This window comes from Montipora capricornis, chromosome 1 (genome assembly GCF_036669925.1).
Source record: "Montipora capricornis isolate CH-2021 chromosome 1, ASM3666992v2, whole genome shotgun sequence".
NCBI classification, from domain to species: Eukaryota; Metazoa; Cnidaria; class Anthozoa; order Scleractinia; family Acroporidae; genus Montipora; species Montipora capricornis.
In genome coordinates, this window is record NC_090883.1 from 5,533,037 (window position 1) to 5,540,536 (window position 7,500).

Sequence of the window (7,500 nt, forward strand, 5' to 3'; positions counted from 1 at the left end):
AACTTCCCCTTTGAAACAGAAGGAAACAAGACGTTGCCCGATGAGCAGGAGGCAGGCAAGTTGTAGTATTTGCAACTGTAACTCGTTCACTCTGCATGCATGTGTTTCAGTTTGTTGTAGTCTTCCTATTGTCTTGTTAATTTCTTATCTAGGTCGCATAGAGAAATATAATTGCCATTTCTTAAATACTGTATTCTTCTCTTTGATGCATGCATACAGAGCAACAGAGAATCTTAGAAATTGACGGTAGTTGTTCCGAGCTTTAACTTAACTTGTCCTTGTAGTCAAAGTGTATTGCAGTCCCAATTATTAAAATTGTGAAAACATTGGATTCCAATTTACAGGTACAGAGGAAACTAAGAAAGAGGAGACCAACCCTGGTGGTGCAGAAAAATGTAGGAAAAGGGGAAAGGGCAGCAAGAACAAGAAAAACAAATCACCACGTTTGACGGAAGACAATGAATAAGAGACCTTTAGCATCAGGTTTTTCGTGGTTAACAGGAAACCACAAACTACGGTTTGCGGTTAGCTGTTTGCAGTTTCAGGTTTCCTGGCTTTTGAACTTTAGCAAGGAGTTCGGCTTGATGCCGCCATGTTGTTTTTTTGTCAAGTGGAAGTGTACCACTTCGGTCGCCCAAAAAATATAACTACTTCATTCAATCGAGTTCAAAGATCTAACTAGCACATAGAAGGTGGATACAGAAAGCTACTTCGTGCTTTTAAATGAGGCTGTACAATTTTTAGTAGCAAAAAACCTTGCCGTTAGTTACTTAGCTCTAGAGGCCTTCTCCGCGGTTAAACCGTGAACTGCAAACCGCAAACGCGACAGCAAGACCTTGGTCACGTGATGTTTTGCGGTTTGCGGTTTCCCATGACAAACCTGATGCTAAAGGTCCCTAATGATGATACCGTGATATCCCACGTACGCTCTCCCTCCCCCATTGTGAGAGAGGCGGCTTCAAGTTGGAACGTTTATGTTGCCTCCATACACCATTTCCGAGTTCAGGTCTGCCTCCTCTTCAAAGCGAGTCTAAGTGCGAAGTTTTTGTTATGAAAATTAGTTTTCATTCATATATAAACTAGAACTAATTACCATCACAAAAACTTTGAACTTAGACTCGCTTTGAGGAGGAAGCAGACATGAACTCGGAAATGGCCTATTCACGACCCATAATCAAGACTGTTTGCAGTAAAACTTTATGCATGATTAGGCATTATACATGATTACGTCATATGCCCAAATTCACCACCAAGCCTCGTTTGCACAAGACCCGACATGAAATGCTGTTAGCACGTGGGTTTTCTTCACAAGTTTGTTCCTTCTTTAATTTTCGAAATCGATGCTTGGTGGTGAAATCAGCTAGTAAGACGTCATCACGCAAACAGTTGTTCAAAATTAAACAATGTTAAAAGCCTTTGGACCGAAAGGAGAACTCAGTTTTCCACGAGTATAATCGTTTAATCTAAAGCAAATGATTTGCATTGGTATTTACTCTATGGTAGTAAAAATAAGGATATGAACATTTACTTCTTCTTTGCCTGTGTAAGCAAGGATTTGGGAATAACATTGTGTCTGTAGAAAATGACTCAACCCCTCTCCCCTATACAACTGAAATGTCTCCTTACATGAAACTCAAACAAAGGTGTGGTCGCGCTTTGTTTTTTTGAAAAGTCCAACACGAAAGAAACAAAAGAACGGAAAAAATAGAAACAAACTCTGAACCACAGCAACATGAATCTTAGAACTTTTTGATGGGAAGAGGATGAGGGCCGGGATGGATGTTCCACTAAAACTTGAACTCAACTGTAATAACAATAACCAGTCGCAGACGTTTACAAGGTGTAATGTAATAAATCTATACTTTCATTTAACAACACGAGCACTATGATTGGTTGATCCTTGGTCACGTGTCCTTGATCAATTTCAAATGCAGTTGAAGTTGTTGCCCGCTCCGGTTGTTTTGCTGCGACTGTTGAAGGGAAAGTATACACATATAACAAAGCAATAAATGTCTGGTCCCTCAGGAATTTCGGACTCTCGGAAATACAAAAGTAATTGTTTCCCTCGGGACGAGACATTAAGTGTATAATGTTGAATTAAGACTGCCACGATTGATTTAACGTCTATTTACATCTGTGTTTAAACTGATATACGGGTATAATATATTGTGATAAGTATGTGTCGGGCATGAAAGCATGAAATTAAGAAAATAAAGAAATATATAAGAAAACAAGAACTCGGCTTAGTCTTTATTTGACAATCTCCATTGGCAGAAAATGATTAGACAGATCGTTTTCGTAACTAAAATATACTTCTTCCACGGCACCACTGATTTAACACATCTCTGTCATGTTGAGATTTGATTTTCAATTTCCTGCGTGAAGTACGAAGAAGAAGTGATTTCGAACTATAAGAAACTGCGATAAAACATATCTAAAGATATTAAAAAATAGTAAAAACTTTGCTAAGAGACATCGACGTTTAGCTAACATCGAAACGTTTTTTAACAGAGTTTTTAGTATTTTTAGAAATGTTTTATCACAGTTTTTTATAATCATTGAACAAAAATGAACAACATTGAAATGAAAGTGTTTATCAACCTGGATTCCTTTGGTCGTGTTTTTCCCAATGATAACAAGTGAGCAAGGTGATAATGACTGTGAAGAACAAAATAACAACTGACTCAGAATTCAAATATAGCAGACGTGAATGGCTTGGTTTGTTATCTTTTGTAACATACGAATGGCATGGCCATGGTTATGCAGTTTTTGCCTTGAAGCTAAAACTTGAGCACTAATAAGTGCTACCACGAAAGTGTCCATTTTTGATAATGTGCTCTGCAGGTTGTCACCATGGTAACGCATCTACATTATTTATTATGTATGCAAAACAGTCTGAAAGCTCGAAAGTCCCATGCTGCATAAAGCGCTATTTCTTGTTCACAAGCATTGACTTCACATTTCTTTTGATATTCAAATTTGCCAACCATGCAACCAAAGAAATCATTGCTTTAACAGCCATTTAGATTCTGGTTGGCATATTACCAATGGGTAACATCACGACAAACATCGCTACTAATCAGTGGCGTACAAACGCATTGCATTCTTGAACTAGTGAGTCATTAATTGATGTCATTCTATCCTTGATAAAAAATTTTAAAATTAGTTATGGTGGACCATTAATTTCAAATAGAAAAATTCCCGTTACGGCTTAAAACTAGGGTAACTCAGTGTTTAGTTAACGAAGTTTTGAAATCCAATGAACACAAAAAATTGAATTCTTTTACCACACTACCTCTTTACATATCTTATTTCCTTTAATAGTCACCTTAAAATGAGGCTCTCGCCTCATTGTGCTGACTCCCAATCCTCCCCCCAGACATCGAAAATTCCTAACCATTACGAAATTTCGGACCCATGGCGAAAAGTGTATAATTGCGAGCTTCGGAACCATTCCGAACCAACGAAACCATTTCGACAATTCGGAAGCATTATGAAGATCGGAATTTTTTTAATGAATGGCGGGCAATATTAATGAACTTAATAAATAGGGTTGAAAACATGAACAGATACTACTAGATAAATGAGGAACTCGGGAAAAATTAGAAACGCATCGAGCTTGAATACGGTAATAATGCTGAGGACAAACCTCAACCCCCCCGGATAACCACACGTCCTCGAAAGGAATGGAGCTTGTTATTTGAAGCGCGATTGATAATCGAGCTCGAATAGGATCTTGAGGTCGATTAACATGATTCGAGCTGGGTTGCCCACGAGCAAAAACTGATCCAATGTTTTAAATTCCTAATCAATTCCTGCAGACTGAAAGTCACTCTGATGAAGAGAAATCTGCATAAAGAAGACGAAGTATCGAATTACATGTCAGACAGGGCGCCTAAAGAAAAAGAAGATATTGAAAAAAACTATGGAGGTAAATGTTGCCTGTGACTAATTCTTACTGATTCAGAGAAAGCTATTTGTCTAAATTTTGCTTCATAGTTGTTTGCGAGGAAAGTAAAAGGGGCATTATTACTGTAGGGAATGATGCTATTTATGTCGTCGACTTTGACCTCCTCGGGTCAATAGATGCATTAAGCCAGAAAAATGAGCCAATCATAGATAAGGTCGGAGTAAGGATAGGTCTAGTTAAGGGATTGCAATCTTCGTGACTGGCGCTCTTAGCTGTTCCTTCACGGACTAAACTTGGATTATCAAGATTTTTCAGGCAAGTCTTATGCTGCTTAAGTTCTTTTTTAGAGGGCTTTATTCTCCCTAAATGTTTGGCATGGCTCCACCTCGGGTATTGATTCTTGGCCACTCCTTTATCCGCCGTTTAAAGGACTTTATTGCCTCTCATCCCGACCTTAACGCCAATTTTCTCATTTCGGAAGTCTGCGAAATTAAATGGCAAGGTGTTGGCGGTAGAACTATTGCAAAGGCACGTGCCTTTGATTTACCGATGGTTTAGTCTTTTCTGCCCCAGATTGTCATTTTACAGCTGGGATCGAACGATCTCGTACACGCTGACCCGTTGTCGATAGCTTCTGCTGTTGAGGATTTAGTCACTTTGCTTCATGACCGCTTTCAGGTCAAACGTGTTTGCGTTTGCCAAACTGTTTATCGAGAATCGAGCCCTATCTATAATAAACGTGTTCGCGATTTAGTCAAGTACTTGAAGGTCCTGCTAAAGCCACTCCCGTACTCTTTCTATTGGAGGCACAGGGGTTTTTGGAATACCAAGGTTAGCCTATATTCCAGCGATGGCGTTCATTTGAACTCGCGCGGCCATCGACTTTTCGGGAGCCTCAGAGGGGCCGTTTTAAGATGCCTACATTCCCTACACAATGAGAGCATTTAAGCAATCGCAATCTCTCATCATTGAAAAGATTTGCTATTTATTTGCTATTTGTTCGCCAGTTCCTTGCGGTTTATGTTCACCAAGCCGATGAATATCTAATTTTTAATGAATCAGCCTTCAGTTGGAATTAAACACGTTACTGACTTTTTGGCTGCAGCATTCCACGCTGTTCACAACTTCTTATATCATGTGCGGATATCCGCCTGATGACACAGTGCGGCCGATGTTATTTGTTATACCGGCTTTGGTTGTTTTTTATCGTGAGCTAATTACAGAAGCCATACGGGTGTACAATCCTTTTGACCACCGAGTAGGTTAGGTGTGTCCAATGCACTCGGCTCCTGTTTTTTCTCACACCGCTATGGAACTCGGCTTTTTGTTACGTTTTTGCACTAGCACACACTCTCTCGCTGTTGTCATTTTATATTCAGGTCATTTTACAATACGCCCCTCTGAGGAATTTCCTGCTCCGATTCATATGCTTCCTGCTCCGATAGCCCAGCTTATCAGTTTAACCAGATGCGGGCCATCTGTTGATTCTTAATTGACTTTTAATCAGTGTGGGTAACACTTGCAGTCACGCTTCCCTTTTAATTAGCTTAGTTTATCTTTCCGGTAGCCTTTTTCATTATCAGCTATGCCTCCCAAGAAACGCACGTTGGGTACAAATTCTCGTCGCTCAAAGCGGTTACGTCCTTCTGAGCTCCCTGAAGTGGCTCCTACAACGCCCTCCGTGGGTTCATCTGCAACTCCTCAAGCCAATAACGACTCTGGGCTTATGCAAGTGAATGTCGAGGCTCTGGCAACTACAATTTCTGTGGCCGTCACTGAAGCCATGAATGCTGCCCTAGTAAATCGCCGTTCCAGCACCAATGACGAGTTAACCCCAGTTCCTTCCACGTCAATTGTGCACCCAAATGATCAGGCGGTGGACGACGAGGTAACGGCGCTCACGGGACCGAAGATGGGCCCCGCCAATTATTTACCAGCATCGCCATTTCCCTGGGATCACGCGCAAGTGCTAAGATCAAAGCCAAGATTTGGCAAAACGAATATGTAGACTTTGGGGCGCTGTTAGGCGTTGGGTCCCCGACTGAAAAGTTCGCACTATCACTCTCGCCGGGGAATACTATTTCCTCACAGAACCGTCTCCATCTAGAGCCCGTGCAGTCCTCTAAAAAGGTGCAGACCATTACCCAGTGGATAACTGCCTTCAATACTTTTGTAGCAATTTATGTAGAAAGGGTGCCCCAGGATGCTCCCAAATTAATGAAGTATTGTGAAGTAGTGCGCGATATTGCCTTTAAGTCGGGTGAGTGGCTTTTCTACGACGAGCAATTTCGTTTTCTGAGGCAGTCCGCCCCTGAACAACACCCATGGGATCAAATTCACTGGTAACTATGGCTCAGGGCGATGGTGAATTCCCGAGGGAAAATACCCGCTAACCAAGCCCATGACAATCGACCCCAGGAACCACACTCGTCCAGGAACCACACTCACCACGGTCCCCCTAAAGCAGGAATATCTGGCGTCCTCAATTCTGCTCAGCACACCGGTCACGCCCGTAAAGGTGGATCGGCTTGAATTTTTGCTCCAGGATTATGTGTCTAATTTGGCTAGATATTTGGTCCATGGCGTTCGTTCGCCCCGTTCCAGTCTCCTAATCTGAAAAGCGCCCTACAAAACCCGGATTTGGTCCTGTCTAAATTGCAAAAGGAAATTGATGCTGGCAGGATTGTTGGACCTTTAACCAACGCTCCCTTTCCTGATTTTTGCACCTCGCCCATTGGCATAGTTCCCAAAAAGACACCAAATGAGGTTCGCTTAATTCAACATTTATCTTATCCCTCGGGTTTTTCGGTTAATGATAACATTCCCGATGACTGTTCTACTGTTCATTACGCCACCATAAATCAGGCAGTGAAAATTGTTCAGCGTTTGGGGGTTGGTTGCTTCATGGCAAAAACCGACATAAAATCGGCCTTTCGTATCATCCCTATACATCCTCAAGACTATTCCTTGCTTGGGATAAAATGGGCGATATTTCGATCGCTGTCTCCTGATGGGTTGTTCATCTTCGTGCGCCATTTTTGAAAGCATTGCTTTGGAGTGGCTATCGTTGCATAAATTAAGAGCATCAGCCGTCTGACACATTCTAGATGATTTTTTATTCGTGGCCCCTTCTGCAGAGAAATGCGAAGCCGATTTGGCAAATTTTCTCCGCCTGTGCGATTATCTCCGAGTGCCGTTTGCTCATGAAAAGACAGTGCAGCCGAGGACGACACTTGAATTCGCGGGTATTACTCTTGACTCTATTTCTCAAGAGTCTAGATTGCCACCTGATAAGCTTCAAAAATGTCGCACGTTGCTTCATCAATTTCACAAACGTCGAACAGTTACCCTTCAGGAGCTTCAGTCCCTTATCGGTCTTTTAAATTTTGTGTGTTCTGTCGTAGTTCCAGGCCGCGCTTTCCTTCGTCGCCTTATTGACCTTACCAAAGGTATCAAAAAGGCATATCATCATATCTGTTTAAATAAGGACGCTAGGCATGACATCAAGCTGTGGCTTACTTTTTTAGACAATTTTAATGGTAGGGCCTTTTTCTTATCCGATCGCTGGGAAACATCAGCTACGCTGCAAC

The 7,500-nt window shown here is 41.6% G+C and overlaps 1 long non-coding RNA gene across 1 annotated transcript in view; it reads right to left on the reverse strand.

Annotated features, from left to right (window-relative positions):
- Positions 1-1,960: 1,960 nt before the first annotated feature.
- Positions 1,961-7,500, reverse strand: part of LOC138051081 (uncharacterized) — an 8,400-nt gene continuing 2,860 nt past the window's right edge. Inside the window, exons 2-3 of the long non-coding RNA XR_011132723.1 lie at positions 2,602-2,658; positions 1,961-1,970 (exon numbers count right to left, since the gene is read on the reverse strand). This is a non-coding gene — a long non-coding RNA (uncharacterized lncRNA). The remainder of the gene's footprint in view (positions 1,971-2,601; positions 2,659-7,500) is intronic.